Genomic DNA, 20,240 nt, shown 5'->3' on the forward strand with positions numbered 1-20,240 from the left:
AGGTCCTTCTGGGGTAATGAAATTATTAGTAGACAAATTAGATGCAGGAAGTGAGGTAAATAATGTTTTAATTATTAGAGAGGTTTTCCTGGATCTCTGCCAGACCAAAATATGCAATAGCACTTTGTAAAATAAGCCCAATATCTCATTGGGGTTTCACATAATTGTGTGTGGATGGTGATTAGCTAAAGACCAATGAAATAAAATTAAGTACAGTGATTATCGATAATATTAAAGAAAGAAAAATGAAAACAAAGTGCCTATAAAGAAGAAGATTTTTACAGCTGAGGGATAGAGTTTGAAATATTTTCTCTCAGAAACATTATCTTGGGAAAATGTTCTCTTAAAATTCTTCTTCACACCCTTTATTAAAGGAAAAGGTGATGTGTTGCTATAAGGAAGAACTGAAAGTCCAAGAGCAAGGTGGCACCATGCCACGGGCTGCTGACTCGTGGTCGTGCTTTGCACTTGAGATCCTGTTTGTGCTTGATACAAACCAGGAACTGCCCATAAATATAGTAGAAGACCATTTACCCAAGAGTTAATGCAATAGAAGCATCTAAACAGTCTGATTGTGCTGAAGTAGTGATTATCCAATAGGCAAAAGGTGCCTGGTGACCACGGAGGGACAGCTGTGTCCTGGAGTGAGTTATTCGTGTCCCATTGGGAGGCCCACCCATGCCTTTGACTCCCATGGGAGTCAAAGATGGGAATGGACACATCACAAAAAACGCAATCAAAGACCATTCCCTCCTGGAAAGTTCACACCAATTGAACTGAACAAGGGTAACTTGTTTCAAAGCAGCAGAAACCCCAAATATAAGGGAAATCTAAAAGGAAGGCCAAACGGGAGGTCCTGGGTTTCAGGGGCACCCTGGAGCTAGGCCTGCCCTTACCACCCTCTCCTCCCTGGTCAGGAGGCTGCCTCCGCCAGCCCTGGGAACAGTAAGTGGTAATGGAGGATTTGCTAATGGCTGTCGAATTGAGGAATCACAGGAACATCAATAGTGGACCTCATATTCATGTTGATTTTAACTCACCAAGAAAACAGCAAGGAAAAAAGAGGGACAGGGGACATAAAATCCAGAGATTTACACAACCCAGGACACAGAGCGACATTCTGGTCTTTGAGGTGCCAGTAAGATCATGGAGTATCCAATGATATCTATATGTGGTAGTTTCTTTGACTGATGAGAACCCAAAAAGAGAAAGACAGAAAGATTAAGAAGACCTTAAAATCCACATGGCTAAATAAAACTGTCCTTATTTACTAACATCGCATGCTGTCCCCAGCACAGCCAACAGCTGGAGTGAACCGCAGACACGGAGGCGCACCTGTGCTGTCGGCGCAGGGAGAGCAAGGGCTGGCAGGAGACCCGAAGCAGGACTTTCAATTGAATTAATCAATGAATGAAATACAAAAGGAAAACAAGAACCTTCCCGTCCCCGAAGGTTGTTCTTCCAGCACATAAATCAGCCAGGGAGCTGGTAGTGGCTGGCTTTTCCCACCCTAAGCTGTTAACACCGCCATCTCGTTCTTTTTATTGCAAACTCGAACCAAAAGTCACTTCAACTTTTGCCCTACATGAGGGGAAAGTCTTAGAACTCATAAATATGATGGCCACATATTTTCCTAGAAATAAATGAAGAAGCTGTGCTCTGGGGGAGCACACTTTGTGCAAAGAATATCCGTGTCCTTCCAAATGCAGTCTTTACCTTGGCCACCTTCTTGGCCTAAGGCCTGGAAACTCTTAGCCAATATCATAAAACGAAACACTGTTGCTTCAATGGAAAGGCTTCAGGTTACACCACGGACTAACGAAGTGGAGCTAATTTGGAGCCTGCGCTCTGCTGTCAGCCGGCATTTGCTGTGACACCCTGGCGTCCCCACTGCCAAGTGAGGAGCTGCCCCTGCTTCCTACTTGGGTTCCTGTTAGGTGACGGTGGAAAGCAAAGAGAGGAAAGCAGATAGAAAAGACAAGAAAAAAGAAATGGAAGAAACAGAAAAGAATGGAGAAGGGACAGGGTGGGGAGTGAAGGGAGAGGAAGGACAGGAGCCAGGGACAGAAGGAGGGAAGCCACGCACAGTTTAGTTTCTGTTTTTAGAAAATAACAAGCAAACTCAAGACGCGATCCACTTTGGAAATGGTGATGAGGCTGAGTCTTCTCCGGGAACCAGGTCTCTGTAGGGTACAGACAGTGGACAAGTGTCACGCTTGAGGAAGGCCTGGTGTAATAACTGAAAATCAAAATGGACAAAACACCCTATAAGGAAAACTATTGACTTTTGGCAACAATAAATTATAGTGAGTTCCCTTTGTGCTCAAAGATGGGTTTAATTATTTTTTATTCAGTACATGCTTAATGCTGTGAAAAAAAAACGATTGACCCATATGACATATGAGTTTGCTCTTCAAGGCCAAATTGCCCCAGGCATAATGACAGGTCACCAGGGCTCCAGTCCCCTAATTCCCCAGATTGCAGCCTGCCAGGGACAACCAGCACTGAACTGCACATGAAGTCAGGCTCACACAAAGCTGAATATGCCTCGATTCTTGCAGGCCTCTTTGGGATGCTCAACGTGTCTGCCCTACATTTCAAAGACTTCAGGACTTGCTCCTGAAGGTCCTGACTCATACCCGGACTGAGTCATGAGGCAGCGACCTGCTCACGGTCACTTTAAGATCTCAGAAAAGCAGGTTTCCCCACACAAAGGGAAGATGCTGGAAATGCAGAAGGTCAAGGCTGGTGCCTGGGGTGAGCAGGGGACCCTCGTCACATGGGGTAGGCTTCTCTACACATCCATCCATGTGGTCAACCATTCAAAACACATGAGGGTAGGTGAGTTGTATTTAAAAATTGCAAGTAGAAATTTGCACTTTAGTGCCACAATCCATTGGTCAAAAGATGAGTAATTTTGCTTTCCATTAGACATCTAAGAAGGTTTTGTCAAGAAAGAGATGCATTAAGAACTATATATATATATATATATATATATATATATATATATATATGAACAAGACCAAGTGGCCACCCCGCAAGGTGTGTTTCTTGATGCCTGTGTTTGATGACACTCTGATCACAGTCCAGGCACCGACTGCAGAAGGGCTCAGGAGGGTAACGTGTGAAGTTCTGGTCTCTCTGCCATCCGCTCCCTTTCCTCCCTGTTGCATGGAATTCTGATTTAGGACGGGATCTGCTGCTGCATCTGCATCTGGGAAGCCAGTTGGTGGAGAAGCCACAGAGCCGTTTGCGGTTTGCTGGAGCTTAGAAATCAACAGAAAATTAAGACCAAGTGCTGACTGCATGCCTGAAAATCTTTTTACAGACGAGCCCCAGGAGTGCACAGTCACTGAAGCATGCCCTTTGAAACCCTCCTCGCTCGTCTGTGTTCCAGAACTATTGATGTATAGCCCTCTTGTAATAGGACTAGCTCTTGGGCACATACCATGCACATATGGTCAGTGTGGATGACACAGAGCACAGGCATGCTCGCATACCTCCAGCAGCCCTTCCCTTCATGTGGCCAGGGTGCCTATGTGAGCAGGAAAGCCCCCAGATGGCGGGGAGAACGCCCACCATCTCCAAGAGAGAAAACTTTGATCCGCCCCTGAGGCATGGCTTAAAAGGATTGTCATTGAGTTCCCATCTCCTCTGTCCAGGTGTTGCACACACCCCCTCCTTTCTCATATAGAGGATAAAAAAATGGTCTTTCTGGTTTTCCTTGCTAAAGGCAAGCACGCAAGCCCAGCCTCGGCCTCTTAACTGAATAATCGCAACACCGCCTCTTGTATATACAGGGCTTTAGCAACAGCCAAACAATTTCCAACACATGCTCCCGTCTAATCTCACAACGGACTTCACAAGTCGTGTGATCGTTAGTGGATGAGAGCCTGCACCTCAGTGGCGAGGCACTGGGAGAAGGTAACCGACATGATGGTGCATGTGCAATTAGATCTCGGCTTTCCCGATGTCGTAACCAGTGCTCATGTTCTCCATCCCATCCAGAATTTCCTTCATCATGGGGTCATGCTAAGGTGGCTGAAAGAGCATGAGAAGGGAGCGTGTGTCATTTCATCATGAGAACAATGCATGAGCTAGGGAACATTCAGAGCCGGAAGCAGGAGGCACAGGAGGAAATGATTTCTGTCACGGTTTGGGAGACATTGTCCTGTCCTCCTGTCCAAGTAGAAGCTGCCCCTTCCTGGAGGCAAGTCTTCATCTTTTCCAATAATAGGAATAGTTTTTTTGTTTTTTTTCCTACCAGATCTCTTACCATCTTGACTGAGTTTCTAGAAAAGAAATACAGAGATAAGGCCAACCAGAGGGTCCAGCCAGGGCCACAGAGACAACCCTGGGTGGGGCGGGGCCTCCCGACATTCCTCCCTTCATGCTGCTTCATTCTCAATTGGGGAAACATACTTAAATATTGTAACTTTACTGTCACACGCAACTCTAACAACCTCTTCTCAGTAACAAAGTCTATAGTTTGCCTGTCCAATGTTTGTTGGGGTGGGGTGCAGCCCAGTGGTAGAACACCTGCCTGGCATGTGTGGGTCCTCTGTAGGGGAAAGAAAGAGAGATGAGGAAGGAGAAGGAGGAGGAGAGGGAGAAGGAGAAGAAGAGGAGGAGGGGAAGAAGAAGAAGATGAAGAGGAGGAGGAGGAGAAGGGAGTGGGGGGGAAGGAGATGGGGAAGAACATTTATCTTTTGGGGGGTACCAGGGATTGAACTCAGGGTCACTCGACCACTGAGCCACACCCCCATCCCTATTTTGTATTGTATTTAGAGACAGGGTCTCGCTGAGTTGCCTAGTGCTTCATCTTTGCTGAGGCTGGCTTTGAACTTGGGATCCTCCTGTCTCAGCGTACCAAGGTGCTGGGATTACAGGTGTGCACCAGGAGCATTTATCTTCAGAACCATTCTATTATTCGTTCAGCGTTACTTCATGGAAGAATTGGAGCCTCACTAAGGGAAGAAAAATTAAAACAAAGCAACACAAAACTTCATTTGGCTTTTGTAAAATAATGTCAGTAAACTTATGAAAAGTTATACCTAGATGGTCAAGAAGCAAGATAGGCAATATCTGCATTGCTCACTGAATTATCTCAGGCACCTCTGATATGTCTTGATATTTCTGTAATCTGGAGGACTTACTATAATTTTTCTCCATCAGAGGAAAGAGGGCTACATACGTGTTTGTGTTTAAATTAGGGGTTTGAAGAGATAAACTACCAGGAAGCTTTTTCTCATGCAAATTTAAAGTTTGCTGAGTGTAATTGGTGCACAATTGCTTTGCTAAAGTTCATTTGAGGGTTGCTAATAACTTAATACTCTTTTTTCTCAGTACTGGGAACTCCCCAGGAACTAGCCATTCAGGATGGCCACTTGTGACGTGGGAAGCAGGTGGGTGTGGACAGAGGATGGTAAACTCACCTGAGCTGACATGGGAGGGTTGATTCATATTGTGTGGCTCCCCAAAGAAGCCGCATGCGAGGTAAACAAAGGCAGGGAAAAACGAAGCCAGTGAGCACCTGCTTTTCGTAAAGGGAAACAATGAAAATAATTGTGAGCTTTTCTTTTCACTTTATATGAAAGTAAACCTTAGAGTTTGCCACCAAGTGGCGTGGTCTTGACGCAGGGTCAGCTTCTCTCTCTCTAACCTTCTTACTTCACATCCCTGTGTGGACTGAGATGCTACTGCACCTTTGATGCACCAGACCTAATAGTTCCATATGAAACTGGATAATGTTTGGTTTGATCTTATTATAAAGATCCCAGAAGGTTTGGCAAATAATAATAATCATTTTCTTCTCTATGTCTGCCTTGTTTTCCCCTTTTACTTTACCCACGATAATAAGTATAAAACCTTGAACCAAAGCAACATGAAAACAAAGAAGAAAAGTCTCAAGAGGACACACTGATGCTCTTCAGGAATCTCCCTGGTTGGGGTCCAGGCCTCTGTTCTCCCGGGCAGCTTCCCCTGTCCATCCAGCGACTACTCAGACCTTGGTGGCCTCAGAGTCTCAAGGTCTATCATGTACCCTGGAAGACAACAGGTGTGGCCGGCGGGAGAGGGGCACCCACTAGACTCTCCTGCTCCGACTCCCAGTTCCTCCTCCTTCACAGGCTGGGAACTGCTCCTTATCCAGGCCTGGCCCAGGCAGCACTTACGAGCAGTGGTTATGTCCTCGGTGCTGTGTTAAGGCTGACCTCCTGCAGCACAGGGACCTCCTTTGACATCCATCAGGACCCTCCACCCCGACCTGCAGATCTTTCCGTCAGTTCTCAGTTCTCTGAGGATGAGGCCTGCATCTCTGTGACTCTGGATTCCTACAGAACTCAGGACCAGACTTGAAATATGTTATTGCCACATGTATGTGAAAAATAAGGACAAAGAGTGCTTCTAGGAAAAAAAGCCCCTGGTATTCTTCACTGCTGAGCATAACAACATATGTTAGGACACAGAAGACACGATTTCTAGAAGAACTCTTCACAAAATAATATAAAAAATTCATGTACTTCAGAGAGTTAAATCACATCAGAAAAAAAGCCTGGGATGGAACAATGGGTATTTTATATCACAAAAGAGCCCTATTCTTTGTTATTTTTGGTAGGTATGAGAAATTGCCAGTGCTAAGCTCAGTGTTTGACTTGGCACAGAGAACATTCTCATCATGTCAATAATAAAACAGTATTGTTTGGGATGTCTTCTTATCTTGAGGTTCATCTGATTGACTCTGAGGACTCTAAGTGGCACCCTATTGTCGTTGGATTTCCTAACATACGTGAGTTACCTGATTTATCCTCTGTGGAATGATCAGGAGATTTTCATTACTGAATGAATGCAACTTACATTGGCAAGGGAGGCCAAATGTCTATCAAAAGTCAAAAATTGGGCAGGGTGGGCACTTTTATTCTTACATTTCAATGAGCCTACTTTGTAAGGATGGCGGCTGACCAGCATAAAGTGGCCGAAGGCTATGGAAATTTTATATTTTTCTGTAAATAAACCATTATAAGAAGTTGTTCCTGAACACTGAAAGTGGAAGGGAGTCTGGAAGCCCAAGTCCCTCAGTATTCTGAGACGTCTCTACCTGGCCCTCAGGGGACAGCTTCCTCCGTCCAGCCACCACACTTTCTGAAGCAAGGGGGGGCGTCAGTGCTCTGCTGCCTGGAGCTGTCCAGCACGATGCTCGTGACCACCTGGGGCACCAGGATATTCGTGCCCTGTGTAAACTGAGACTCCAATGGCCTCTTCTCCAGAAGTTTGACTTTGAAATTAAAAAAACACACTTTTACAAAACCCACAGGTCGGAGGACATCTGGAGAGAATTGATATGGGCTCTCTAGATGATGTTCCTGAGATGCAGCTGGAGCTCACAGGGCGAGCTGTGATGCCTTTGGCTCATTCTAGGTATTTTCTGAGATCCCTTCACAACGTGCTGTGAATTCAATTGTGTTTTCCGAAAAGATATGCTGAAGTCCTAACTCCTGACAATGGGATGGTGACCCTATTTGAAAGCAGGGCCCTTGCATATGCAATCCTGTTAAGAAATCCTCCTGGGCTTGGGTGGGCCCAGTACCATGACTGCTGACCTATAAGAGCAGGACAATTTGACCCAGAGAGACAGGAAGGAGGACATGTGATGATGGAGGCGGCGTCTGCTACTGTACCTGGTGCTTGCCACGGAGTGCAGCAAGCACAACAGCAGCACAGGGCCAGGAAGCGTCTCACCAGGCCCTGTAGAGAGAGCACGCACCTGCCGACACCCGGATCTCAGAATTCAAGCCCCTACAAAGTGAGACAGCATATGTTTCTGTTGCCTTGAGTCACGTGACCCTGGTGCTGCAACCCCAGGGGAATGACTTTTGAGGAAGTCGTCTAGGAAGTCGTCTCTCCAAAACACTTGCTCCCATGCCTAGGGTATCAACTCGTGTCGAGAGCACAGAGCCCTGGGTTCCTGGATGCAGTGATTTCAGGCTTTATACAGCCACAGACCCCTTGCTGATGTCTTGATGCTGTGCAGCCTCATCCAGGGAAATAGGCACCAACCATGCCCACAAGGTATGGAGGCAGGGATGGGACCAAGAACACACGCTCACTCAGAACGCCAAGTCCTTCCCAGGTTCCAACAGCAGGACTTCTCAGGAGTTCCATGGCCATTCTCAGTGTCTCTGGGGTTTTCTTCTTGTCACTCAGTCACTCTGAACTCACCTGTGAGCCCACTGTCTCCTGTCACAGCAAAGTAACCTGATTGTCCTTCTGAAGGTATGAGGGCAACGGAGGTTGACCTTGGAGTCCCCGAGCACAACGTGGACTTCTCAGGTCCCAGAAACCCTTGCAAACAGCTCCTCTCTGCCCTTTCTCACAGGGCTCAACTGCAACATGCTGCTGCCCTGGTGTGACTTGTAAGATCCTTCCCTCCACAGCGTGAGTGCCCAGCAACACCCTTCTGTAGGGTTATTTCCAACTTAAAAGAAGAAAACTTTAGGCCAAGACAGGGATCAATAATACTTGGGTGAGATAGGGCTCTGGGGGCATGGGGAGAGCTACTGTTCTCACCCCAAACTGTCTCTGCTGGCCAGTCTGTCTCTGGCTCTCTCCCATACCAACGCTCAGCTCATGTGGCTTTGATCCCAAACTACCCTGCTTCATAGTATTTTAGACACAATGTATTAAGAGCTAGCTCAAAAGCAAGGATACAGCAGAATGAGTTTCTAGGAATAAAGAAAGTTTTTCTTTTCTATTTTATGTGTTGATGTACTTGGGATGGACAGAGGCAAGACCAGTAAAACCTGTCTGTGTGTCTTACAGGATGAATTCATCAGATCTCACCATCCACATCACAGAAAGCCCATAATAATTGGGAGGTCTACACTTACCTCCCCTCAAGGGGTCACTGTCCCAAGTCAGAGATGTCACCGGCAGAGAGCATGGCCAACGCCCTCAATGCCTGAAATAAACCATTTTCTACTTGGAAAGCTGTGTCTCCTGACTTTTGACATGCATTCATGAGAATTTTCATCATGTTCAATTTGAATTCACAGGACACAGCTTTACTCCTTGGGACTAAAACGACTCCTTAACTCCACATGTGATAAACCAACAGTTCTTGTTTTACAGACCAGCTGGGCTGGCCCCCTTTGCTTTCTAATATAGGAGTAAGTCCAGCCGATTGCACACACCTCTCACATTGATTCAGTTCAGCAAGAGACAGAACATTTATAGATAAAGCACTTTCCCACTTTCTATGAAAATGATGAGTTATCAAGCTTTTGCTTGAAGGCACAGGACACACAGTCCCATTTTCACTCAGGTCCATTAAATATGCCAGAGACCCAGCTGTCAATAGCATTGTGGAGTAAATTTAATTTCCAGAGTCAATACAAAGCCAGCTGCATTAAGCATAAGATAATTCTGGCACATTATTAATTTGAGTGGCCATGTTCGGCATTGTCTAGACAAGATCTAAGCCCAAGTTTTCATAGGCAATCTGTACATAAAATGAAGTAGGCCAAGGTTGTAAAGAATACTAATAACACTGATCTGGCTTATTAACCAATATTGATTGCTTTCCCGTGGACATGCTCCAGAAGCATCAGAGGTGAAATGTTGGTATGCATAGCACTTGAATTCTCCTTCCAAACAAACAGTAAATATCGCAAAGGAGTTGCAGGGTGCAGATGTGGAGGCTTTCTTTAAAGGAAGATAACAACTGAATTTGCAATTGTCAAAAATTGATAGCGTCACTCTGGATTTATGTACCCGGGAGACGCTGTGGTCATTAATATGCGCCATGGCCGGCAGCACTTACTGTTGGTGATGTTTCTGATTAGTCCTTGCACACTCCAAGTGCTGCCCAGAGACTATTCTTTCAGAAGATTGTCTTTTTGGTCCTCCCCTGCTCTGCCTTATGCTACATCAGTCACTGATATCAATTACAGGTCTCCAAATTGGGTGTGGTTTACCATTCCAAGGTCGATAATGGCTCACTGACCCATCTAACACAGGTTTAGCAGGGTTATCACTGTTGGTCCCCAAGAAACAAGGTCAAAACACTTAATCCCCTGTCTGCAGCTGGAGCCAGGGGTTGGTCCTCACCAGCCCAATAGAGTGCAGACCCAGCCTGATGCCAGCCCCTCAGTGGTGGTGTAGAGCCCTTGGGTGGCCAGCCGCAGTGGACTCAGCAGAGCTCAGGAGACAGACTCTTCCCCTTTCAAAGCTGGTAATTCAGGGCAAGAAGTCTGTCATGTTTTTGTTTGTTTGTTTGCTTGTTTGTTTTGAGATGAGGGTCTTGTCAACTGTCCAGGTTGGGCTCTGGCTTTCAATCCTCCAGCCTCAGCTTCCCAAGGGCTGGGATCAGGGTGTGTGGACCCCTGGCTTCAATAAGATGTTGGATGTCTTTGTGGAGCTTAGTTCCCTCTGGGTCAGTTTCCTATTCAGGCCTGGTCCAGCTGGAAAAGGGTATCACGCTAGGTGCCTTGAAGAGAGGGAAGAGAAAGCAGGAGATGTGTCACCCTGGCAAGAAGGAGCAGCTCCCCGCCGTGGGGGTGGGCGGTGGAAACCTGAGGCCAGCTAGGGTGGGAATCCACCAGGGGCCACTGGGCCAGGAGCCAAGGATGGGCCAGGCCAAGGTGGGGACTGCCCAGAGACAGCGATGCCTCAGGACAGAAAACAGCTTCTAGGGTGGACAGGCAGAGATGCCAGAGGCAGGGGAGCTGTGGAAGTCCCCCTCCCCACCATGATGCCACCTCAGGAGCAGAGGGAAATGGCAGCAGCCAAAGAGACAATAAAGGAAGAGAAATCTGGTTCTGAAGGAGCATCCTGTTTTCTTTCATATATTTATCAATACAGAAACTATTTTTCTTCATCTTTTGTTAAAATAATTGGAAGAGGTAGATGTTATCAGAACAGAGTTCAGTCTAGGAATGAACAAGACAATCCGTGGCACGGTCAGATCTGTCATGCAAGGAGCTGGCTTCACAGGTGTTTTGGAGGCCATGGAGAATAAGACAATACCAGGAGCAGTGGATACAAAGATCCCTATCATAGCTTTACATGATTGACTTGCTGCACCATCGTGCTGCGACAGGAGACCCAGGAAGAGGAATCCATGCAAGTTGTTTTAATAAGGAAATTGCATGCCTAAGAAATTAAGATGCCTTCAGCTGAGAACATCTCTTTCCTTTCCTTTTTTTCTTAATAATTCCAACTCTGTTAGTGTCTGTTTTCACACCTAAGAGCTCAGTATCCTCCGGGGAGCTTGCATTACTCAGGAGGACTTGCATTAGTCAGGAAAAGGTCTGGATTCTGGAAGCCTGAATTTGGGTAAGTCTAGCCACCCTTTTCTACTGCTTGACATACAAATTTTAATCTATGCTTTTTAATAAGAAGAAATTCAAAATGTGACATTAAAACACAAAAGCGTCTATTAGCAATCCCTTCCAGAAAATCTGATGCCTTTGAGAACAAATTTAGTCCAACAGATTTCTATTAAGTGTCCACCTTCAAATCAAGCAAATTCTTGAGCAATTTGATATACATCTTCTTAATTTACAAATATTATTCTTTAAAAGATCTGTTTATGTACTTCTGTCTCTTCCACTAGGTATCCAGACGCTTTGCAATTTATATAATAGAATAATTAGGTAAAGAGTAAATTTGAAACAAAGCAAACAAGGACAGAAAATTGTAAAATAAGAGAAAAAGAGTTTTTAATATTGTGTGCCTTAGGCCTCCTTGAGCAACAGTGGCCCAACCACTGTTCTTGGGCCTCTGGTGAACCAGGAAGAAATGCAAATACAACAATTTCTAGCAGGTGTGTGCTAATGTAGCATAGTTGCTTAAGAAGGGCACTCCGGGAATGCTGCTGCAGAGAAACCTTTGGCACAGTGATGTGGGAGCAAATCCCATCCCGTCTCAGTCGCTGTGAAGCATTGACGTGGGTGGTGTGGAAGAGGCTCTGGTGCTCACCAGGGCAACCAATGCATAGCATGGATCCTCTGGGCAGGGGTGGGCAACAATAGCCTAGGGCTGTTCTGTGCAGCCCTCAAGCTAAGAATGCTTTCTTTCTTTCTTCTTCTTCTTCTTTTTTTTTTACAATTTTAAAGGATCATAAAAGAAAACTAACAAGTAACAAATAACAAGAGAATCTTCAAATCCTTAAAGATAAATATCTATCATTTATAGAAAAAAAAAAAAAAAAAAAACTTGCCACTAATATTCTAAAGGACCCAGACATTGACCTTTAAGATGGGAGGGATTCAGTGGCCAAGTCTGATTGACGAAATGATTGATGTCATGATCCCTAACTATTTTCAGAGTCCCTACTAAGAGTCAGGCAGATCTAGGAGAAAAACACTGGATAGAGCAGATAGAACTTCCTGCCTTTGAGAAGGAAGCAGAAAGCAGATGGGAACATGAACACAGAGCTAGGTCTTGTTGCGGAGCCAGCCTGCTCCGTCCGCAGCCCCGATTACCACCAAAGCAGTACTTACTTAGCATTGCATGCAAGTGTACGCGCATGGAGGACCAGCTGACTCAGGCTGACCTGGCTTCATGCATGAGCAAGGCAGGGGCGGCTGACCCAGTCTGGCCTCCAGCCCCTGTGTCTTTCCTCCTCCTCGTGGAATTAGCACAGAAACTCAGCCCCACACCCATTTGGAGCCAGGTGCACAAGGAAGACAGAGTTTCAAGGGGACAGTGGAAGTCCAGAAGACTCTGCTGGGCTGGCTGGATCCCACAAGCTGGATCCCCTTCCACCTCATTCTCCTGAAGGAATCAGATCAAGGGAAGAAGACAGATCTGTCATCAGAGGACACTGCATAGTCACTTGGCCAAGGGCTCGCTGGAGGGAGTGGGCGGGCGTGAAGGCCGCCTTGCAGTCCATTAGGACAGTGGAGAGAGAAGTGTGCAGGCAGCTGATGCTCACCACAGAAAAGACGCCACGGCTGAGGGGATGGGTGGGTGGGGCTCAGAGCTGGGCGGCGGACTGTCCAGGTCTGCAGCTTCTCCAGCTCCAGCTTTGTCCCCGAGGGCCCCCCTCCGTGGCTTCTCTTCTCCAAGTGGGATCACAGGGCTGGCGTCCTCAGCTGAGGCGCGGCCTGGAGCTCAGGGAGGTTCATTTCAGAAGGCAGTGTCTGAGAGCACACTGTAATTTGTTTCAAAGCAGAGAATTTATTCATAGTAAGCTCGTGATTTAAATGCTTTGCTGATAATCGCTCCTTTATCAGTCTTCAGTAGAACGGACAAATTCTCCTTGGAGGATTCATATCACTGAAATAAAGACGGCAATGGTGACATACGGAAGGAATCACAATAACCAGAGTGGCTGTATCAAATCCTGGGCGGCTTCTCAATAAGCATGGCACCCACGGCACAAGAAAACTCACTCTTCAATACTTCTAATTAGGGCTAAGCCAGGGCTGCGCCAGCCTAGGGGTGGGGTGTCCAGCAGCCAGGGTGTGCAGACGCTGGGGGCCTTTGGCCTGCAGAGGGAAATGGGGGTGCTGAATGAATGTGAAATGAGGTTCTCCAGGGTTGTTTGCAGGACAGCGTGGGCCAGATGTCCTGGCAGGGAACCCTGAAAAGCCTGGGTTCAACTTAAGCTGCTCGCCACCTGCGGAGACTAAGCCCTAGTCCTTCGGAGGATATCCTCACTGTCTGTTCCTGAAATGTGCTTTCCCTGGAATTTCATGACACATTTAGTCTCCTACAATCATTTCCTGAATGAAGATGACTCCAGCTGACTTCAGGCTTTTGCATAAACCACTTTATATGACCCACTTACAGGAGCCAAGATGGAAGACTCTGCTTACCTGCTCCTCTCACCTCCCTCTTGAAGTCAGCACAGCCCGCTGACCCCTGTGACACCACTTCTCTCCCCCTTTCAAGTCTTCTTTGCCCAATTTTTACAGAAGATTATTTGGGGTGCCCACCATAATGACTCTAAATCATTCATGCATTTTTTTATCTGCGTCTTCACACAGCCTGACGACTCGTTCATTCCTTTTGACTGGCGCTCTGCACAGACCAGATGTTTTCACTGAGCTGTGATGATTTTTAGATCTTATTCTCAGGAGGCTACAGTAATTCAGAGCCCTTCATCATAGATGAGGCATTTAATTTATTCCTTCCAGTAAGTTCCACCTTGTGCTCGTCAGCAGCAGATTTCATCTGCCATCATGTTGCCCAATTGCAGGTTTGTTCAGCTCATCCAGGACACCACCCTTTGCTCTTTGGTCCTGAAGAATCTTGTACTTCTGGGTCGCAGGTCCACCTTAGCCTGTTGTGTTTAACATCGTTAGTGGCCAGTGTCGAACTCTGTCCCCCAGGCTGACTGCTCCTTGGACTCTGGTGGGCAGAGGAAGAGGAGCTGGAAGGTGAATCTCCAGATCCAATTTCCACAGGTCCCACCAACCATCCTGCTTGCACAAGAAGGGAGGCTTTGACCCCTGGTCTCATCTGCCGCGCCCCTGGGTCCCACAAACCTGGGTGGCTACGGTCATTCCTTGTTCTTCAGACAAAACCATTTGGTAGATTCTGACGTGACTCCCATCTGGCAAATCCACTTCTCAGATTCACCATTGAACTATGTCTTAGTTTTAAAGAAAATCTAAAGATTGCCACACATGCCTGAGTTGTGCTCCCTTTTGGGGCCTGCTCCAGGGATTCTGGGACCCAGGGGCAGAAGTCGAGGACACCAGCGGGTCTGAGAGGGCATGGGATGGCAGAGGGCAGGACTGCAGGCTGTGAGGAGCTCACCAGCCCAGCTCCCCCCAGCCTTCTCCATGTGCTTAAGCTCTGGAAGTTTCTCTGTGTGCCTCAGAGTCTGAGCATCACACCTGGGCAGGAACAACACAGGTAACAAAACACAAAGCCAAAGCACAGGGCAGCTGTCTTGGGATCACAGATCACATTCTGCTCACGACTTGTCCATCACACATTTTTTCCTGATTGCCCTGTCTGTGCCAGTCTTTCCCCTGGAGCTTGCCTCCCGTGGCAGCATATCCTCGAGGACCCGCAGGCTGCTTCTGCCCACTCCGTTGTCAGCCAAACCTCCCGCCGGGTGCACCTGCCTGGGCTTCTCACACTCCCAACCTCGCCCGAGGCCACGCTGCTCAGCCTCAGAAGGGCTCGCTGCTCCTCAGGGAGCCTCCACCTCCCAATGACAGGTTTTCCGTTTTGTAGATTCAGAGGCCCGTGGTCAACTGCAGCTCACCTCTCGTTATGCCTGATTTACAAACTCAACTTTTACCATAAGCATGTATGTACAGGGAAAAGCAGTAAGTGCAGGGCTTGATACCCTGCGTGGTTTTAGACTCCCTGGGGTTTGGAAGGTACACTCCATGAATGAGGGGGGATTATGGTATGGACAGGGAAAACTTGCAGTTACCCAGGATTCCAATCTTTGTGTTTCACAGCCAGTCCTCTGGATACTGTGTCCTCCTTCTTTATAGTTCAACAAGCAGGACCCCACAAGCTGCCAGCATCGATGGCTGGAGTTTTGTATTATTAGTCTCCTAACAGATCTTATTGCTTCCTCTTCTGGTCATCACCCACCTGTTCCTAAAGAAGCAGGGACGCACGTGCACACACACACACACACACATACACATACACACACACATACACACATACACACACATACACATACACACACACACATACACACACGCGGAGATCATGTTGCTACCTTGTTCAAAATTCTCCAAAGGTCTTCTGTCTCCTTGAAAACAAGCCAGCAAACCTCACCACCACCCAGAGGTCCCACGTCTCACAGCCCGCTGCATCCCCTGTGCTGAGACCACCCTCTCCCTCCTTCCTGCCTCTGGCCCTCTCCTCCCTCATGTCTGCTCTTCTTGTTCATCTACTTAGGAGCTTCTGTTCTTACCACTCTCTCTGGTGGGAACATGGGCTATGAAGCAGGTGTTTAAAGGGTCTTAAAATCTCTGCCCGAGAGGATGATGTAAAGAAGGTTTAGGAATTATTTGGAGAAAAATTAATTGTTTATGAGTGAAGGAAAGAACAAATTCTAATATATTCATTGGAAAAAATAACTACTTACAATGCACAAAAAAATTGCATAACACTCCAGAAAAATGCTTGGCTGCATTGTAATTGAAGAGTGTGCCCAGTGTCTGTGTGGGTGTGGGTGAGACTGGAAGAAAATGCATAAAAAAAAAAAAAAACAGTGTGTTGTTGGGATGGAAAATAAGAATTGTTGTTTTGAATTTATTTTCATGTTCTTTCACTTTTGCCAATGAAATAATAGAAAAAGGAAAAAAAAAGTTCCCTTTACTGAAGCTAGCTACTCAGGCATGGTGGGGACTTGGTTCCCTTTTATTTGGTGCAACTCTCAAAATTCTGAGGCCATCAGCATGGACAGATGTCCTTGCAATTTACTGCTTCCCAGGCCATTGAGTGTGACAGTTCTGCCCGAGGCAGGAGATAGAGGAAGAGGAGGCAGAGACACAGGGAGGACAGTTCAGGTTCCGTAGATGGAGAGACCTGGGAGGAAAATGATCCATGCAGAGACACAGGGTGGGTGTGTGTGTGGGAGGGGGAAGGCAGCATGCAAGGTCCTGACCTCACCTGCCTCCTGAGCCCCTGCTTGATCTAGGTGGACTTCCTACATGCACAAGAGGAGCTCCAGGACAGAGTCATTGAAAAAGAGCTGAGCCACCCAGTTCCCCAACTGCTGATGCCTAGAGATGACCAGATTCTCACCTTGACACCTCAGCTGGGTATCCAGCATGGGTGTTAATCCCTCAAGCCACCCCCCGAAATTCCAAACTAATTTGTAATCATACTTTACACAGACATTTCTCATGTCTTTGCTGCTAGAAACCACATTTATTTCCTTACAAACACTTTGAATTCAAATGCACATGAAATGTATTTCAAGGTGTCAGGAATAGATGAAATTAAATGCTTACTAAATTACTTGCGAAATTCATCAAAGATGCCTTTTCATTTGATCTTGGTCTAACATGAAAATGTTTCTCCTAGAGTTCTTATTATCATCAGAGGAAAAAATGCAAAGATTTTCTTTATTAGTGGGATTTTCTTATTAGTAGAATGCTTTACATCAATGTTTCAATTGCCCTTTTTCATCTTTAAAGTAATTGAGTACTAAAGAGGTTGAACTGCTGCCCATCATGCCCCGGCAGGAGAAAGGGAGGCTGGTACCCAGGAACTGTGGCTGCTAGGCCAGAAAGAATCCCATGTCCAAGTTTGCCCTTTAGTGAATAGAGAAAGACCAGGGCAGGGAACCTGAGGCTGTGGCTGATACCAATTTTACAAGACTGTGATAAGAAAATACCACAAACTAGTGGCTTAGGGCAATGGAAATATATTCTCTGATGTCTGGAAGAAACAAGTACGGACCCAGGAGCTGGCAGGGCTGTGCTCCCTTCGAGGGCTCTAAGGGTGAGTTTCTTCTTGCCTCACCCAGTTCACAGTGGCTCCTGGGGATCCCTGGCTGATGGCTGCATCGTGCCAACCTCTGTGGCTGTGTTCCCAAGACCTTCTCCTCTGTGCTCTCTTCTCTTATAAGCACATTTGCTATTGGGTTTAAGGCTGACTCTAATCCAGTATGACCTCTTCTTATCTTGACCCTATTTCCAAATAAGATCACCTTCCAAGGCTTTGGGTCAACATGAATTTGGAGGTAGGGACAGAATTTAACCCAATATAGTAACAAAAAATAATATAGAGGAAGACAGTGGGAACATGTGACTCTGATACAGTTCATGGCTGGAACTGCACATGTTGAACTGTTAATTTAATTTGCATTTGCAAAATATCATTTCAGAAAACAAACACGTTAGTATCCACAATATTTTAAGTGTTTTTAAATTACAAATATAATGCTTTCCTACTGTAAAGATCAATAAATTAACTGAGAGAATCATGGGAAAATAGGGAGAAGTAGATTAGGTGACAGTGTGACACTGCAGGTCAGCCACCAGCTATGTTGCTCCTGCAGAGTGGGGTAGATCTCAATGTGTGTCAGGAGAGAGGCCTAAGATATGCTAACTAGACCAACACATTGGAGACTGTGGGGCCAACCACGCGGGGAAAGCAGGCTGCTTTTTATTTACAAGTTCATTTAATCCAGTGAGGCCACGTTCAGTGAGCACAGACCATGAAAGTACGCAGTCTTATAGTGAGGATCTAGAAAGGATGAAGGCAAGCATGAAGAAAATCAGCACTGGACCTTGTAGATTGAGCTGCACTAATTCATACGTAAATAACACTCACCTGGTGCCCACAGCTAGATCCATTTTTCTCATATATTAGCTCATTCAGTCTTTGCAAATGGATGGGAATATCCCAGTTTTGTAAATATGGTAAATGATGGGACTGAGACTTGGGGACTGTATGTCCCGGCCAAGGTCACCATGTAGGAAAAGCAAGAGAGCATGGGTTCTAGTAGGAGCCGGTCACCTCACATGAAATCCCCCATGCAGATAAGATGCTCAGCTCACTCTGTGAGCTCCTCCATCACCAGGCTTGTGAACGTCATCCCAAGCTTGAGCTCACCCTGGGGTACCATGAAAAACTGTGACTAAAATAAAACATTCAGATAGTAGTGTTTTGTGTTTACTACTCGGATTTGGAACTTTTATTTTAGTCACAGCTCTATTGGCTGATGGCTGCATCTTGCCAACTTCTGTGACTGTGTTCCACTCTCCAGAAGAGGGTGGCCCACCAAAATCCCAAAGTTATTTGTCTCCCAACACCCTTCATCCCTGATAGATCTCAATGGCTCATTCTTATCTGTTTGTAAATTGAACTTGAGCTTCCAAGAGAAGGGGCCCAACTCTAAATAGGACACCACCTTATCTCGACAGGTGACCTGGGCAAATGAGGGCAGTGGGGTAGCTTAGTCTCACACCACCAGCCCAAATCCAGAGCCAGGTGCAGCCTGCCACTCAGGATGGTGCCACAGACCAAAGTGGCAGCCTGAGATGCCCTTGGGCATCATGGCCCTGTTGAACTCTTTTGAAAGATAGAGCAATGCTTCCTCACAATACCACTGACCCCACCTCCCTCAGCGATGACATTTGGGGGCACAGCTTCTGACGTGTTCTATTTACACTAAATCACACCTGCTATTTCCAGTTTCCTCAGGAAAGCGGTCACTAGTAACAACTAATGACCATCTTGAGGCAAAACCCAAGGTACTCTCACTTCAAAGCATCGCAGCCTGTCCAGCGGCCTAGCTGGGTGGAGATGAGTAGTCATAAGGGGCAGCCCTTGCCCGGATGGCGCCACCATGGCCTTTGCCTTCCAGAGGGAAGGGTTCTGGCTGAAGCCGTGGGCTGGACCTGTTCCCTCCCTGTCCCTCCATAGGCCATCATGGTGTGGTGGCATTGCTGTTCCATCTCTTCATTAACAATAAGAAAGACATTCCTTAAACTCGTGTGATTTTTGAAGTTTCATGCTACTAATGTTTATTAACATAAAATTGCTATATGTCAACTAATTTTCCTGAGAAGTTTAAATGACTTTTAAAGAGAGAGAGAGACTGAAAATATCAAATGTGCAATTTCAGATAGAAAAGATCTCTTTCCTGGAGGGGTGGCCAGGTGACCTAGGTTGTTTACCTTGTGAAATGGGAGCCAGGAAGGGAAAATTCAGACTGTAACAGAGAAAAATAAATCAAGAACAGATATTAAAGGAAAACTATCAAGAATAAGCTCTGATCTGCGAATCTTTTTAATTCTCTGAAAGCGCACATGGGCCTAAGACAGTGTGGAAAGTACTGGCAGCAAAGGCCGGGGTGCGCTTTGCCTTCAGATCCCTCAGACTGCATTTCCCTGCTTCCCCTGGGGCAGCTCCAGGCTGTGAAATGACCTCAGTCAGGGGCCAGAGCCCATTTCAATAACTGCTGCCTGTGGAAGGGCCCTGGAGGACATTGCGATGATGAGGCAAAGAGGAAAGATGCAGAAAGGGACCTGCCTGCCTCCTGTGGTCACTGATGCTGGCTGTGGCCTCAGGGCTCGTGATGAGCGCATGACCTTGGAGCTCACCCCCGCCCAGCTCAGTGGAGCAAAGCCCTAGCAGCTCTACAAATGACACCACGTTCTAGAAAGACCTAGTTCAGGTGAACAGGAGGGCCTACGGCTGCAGATGGCCCCTGCCTTGCTTTCTGGATTCCTTTGGGTCTGGAATCACAGCTTCCCCCTGCAGGCTCAGGAACTCAGCTTCTGAGCACAGAATAAAGCCAG

The sequence above is a fragment of the Marmota flaviventris genome, chromosome 5 (assembly GCF_047511675.1).
Source record: "Marmota flaviventris isolate mMarFla1 chromosome 5, mMarFla1.hap1, whole genome shotgun sequence".
Taxonomy (NCBI): Eukaryota; Metazoa; Chordata; class Mammalia; order Rodentia; family Sciuridae; genus Marmota; species Marmota flaviventris.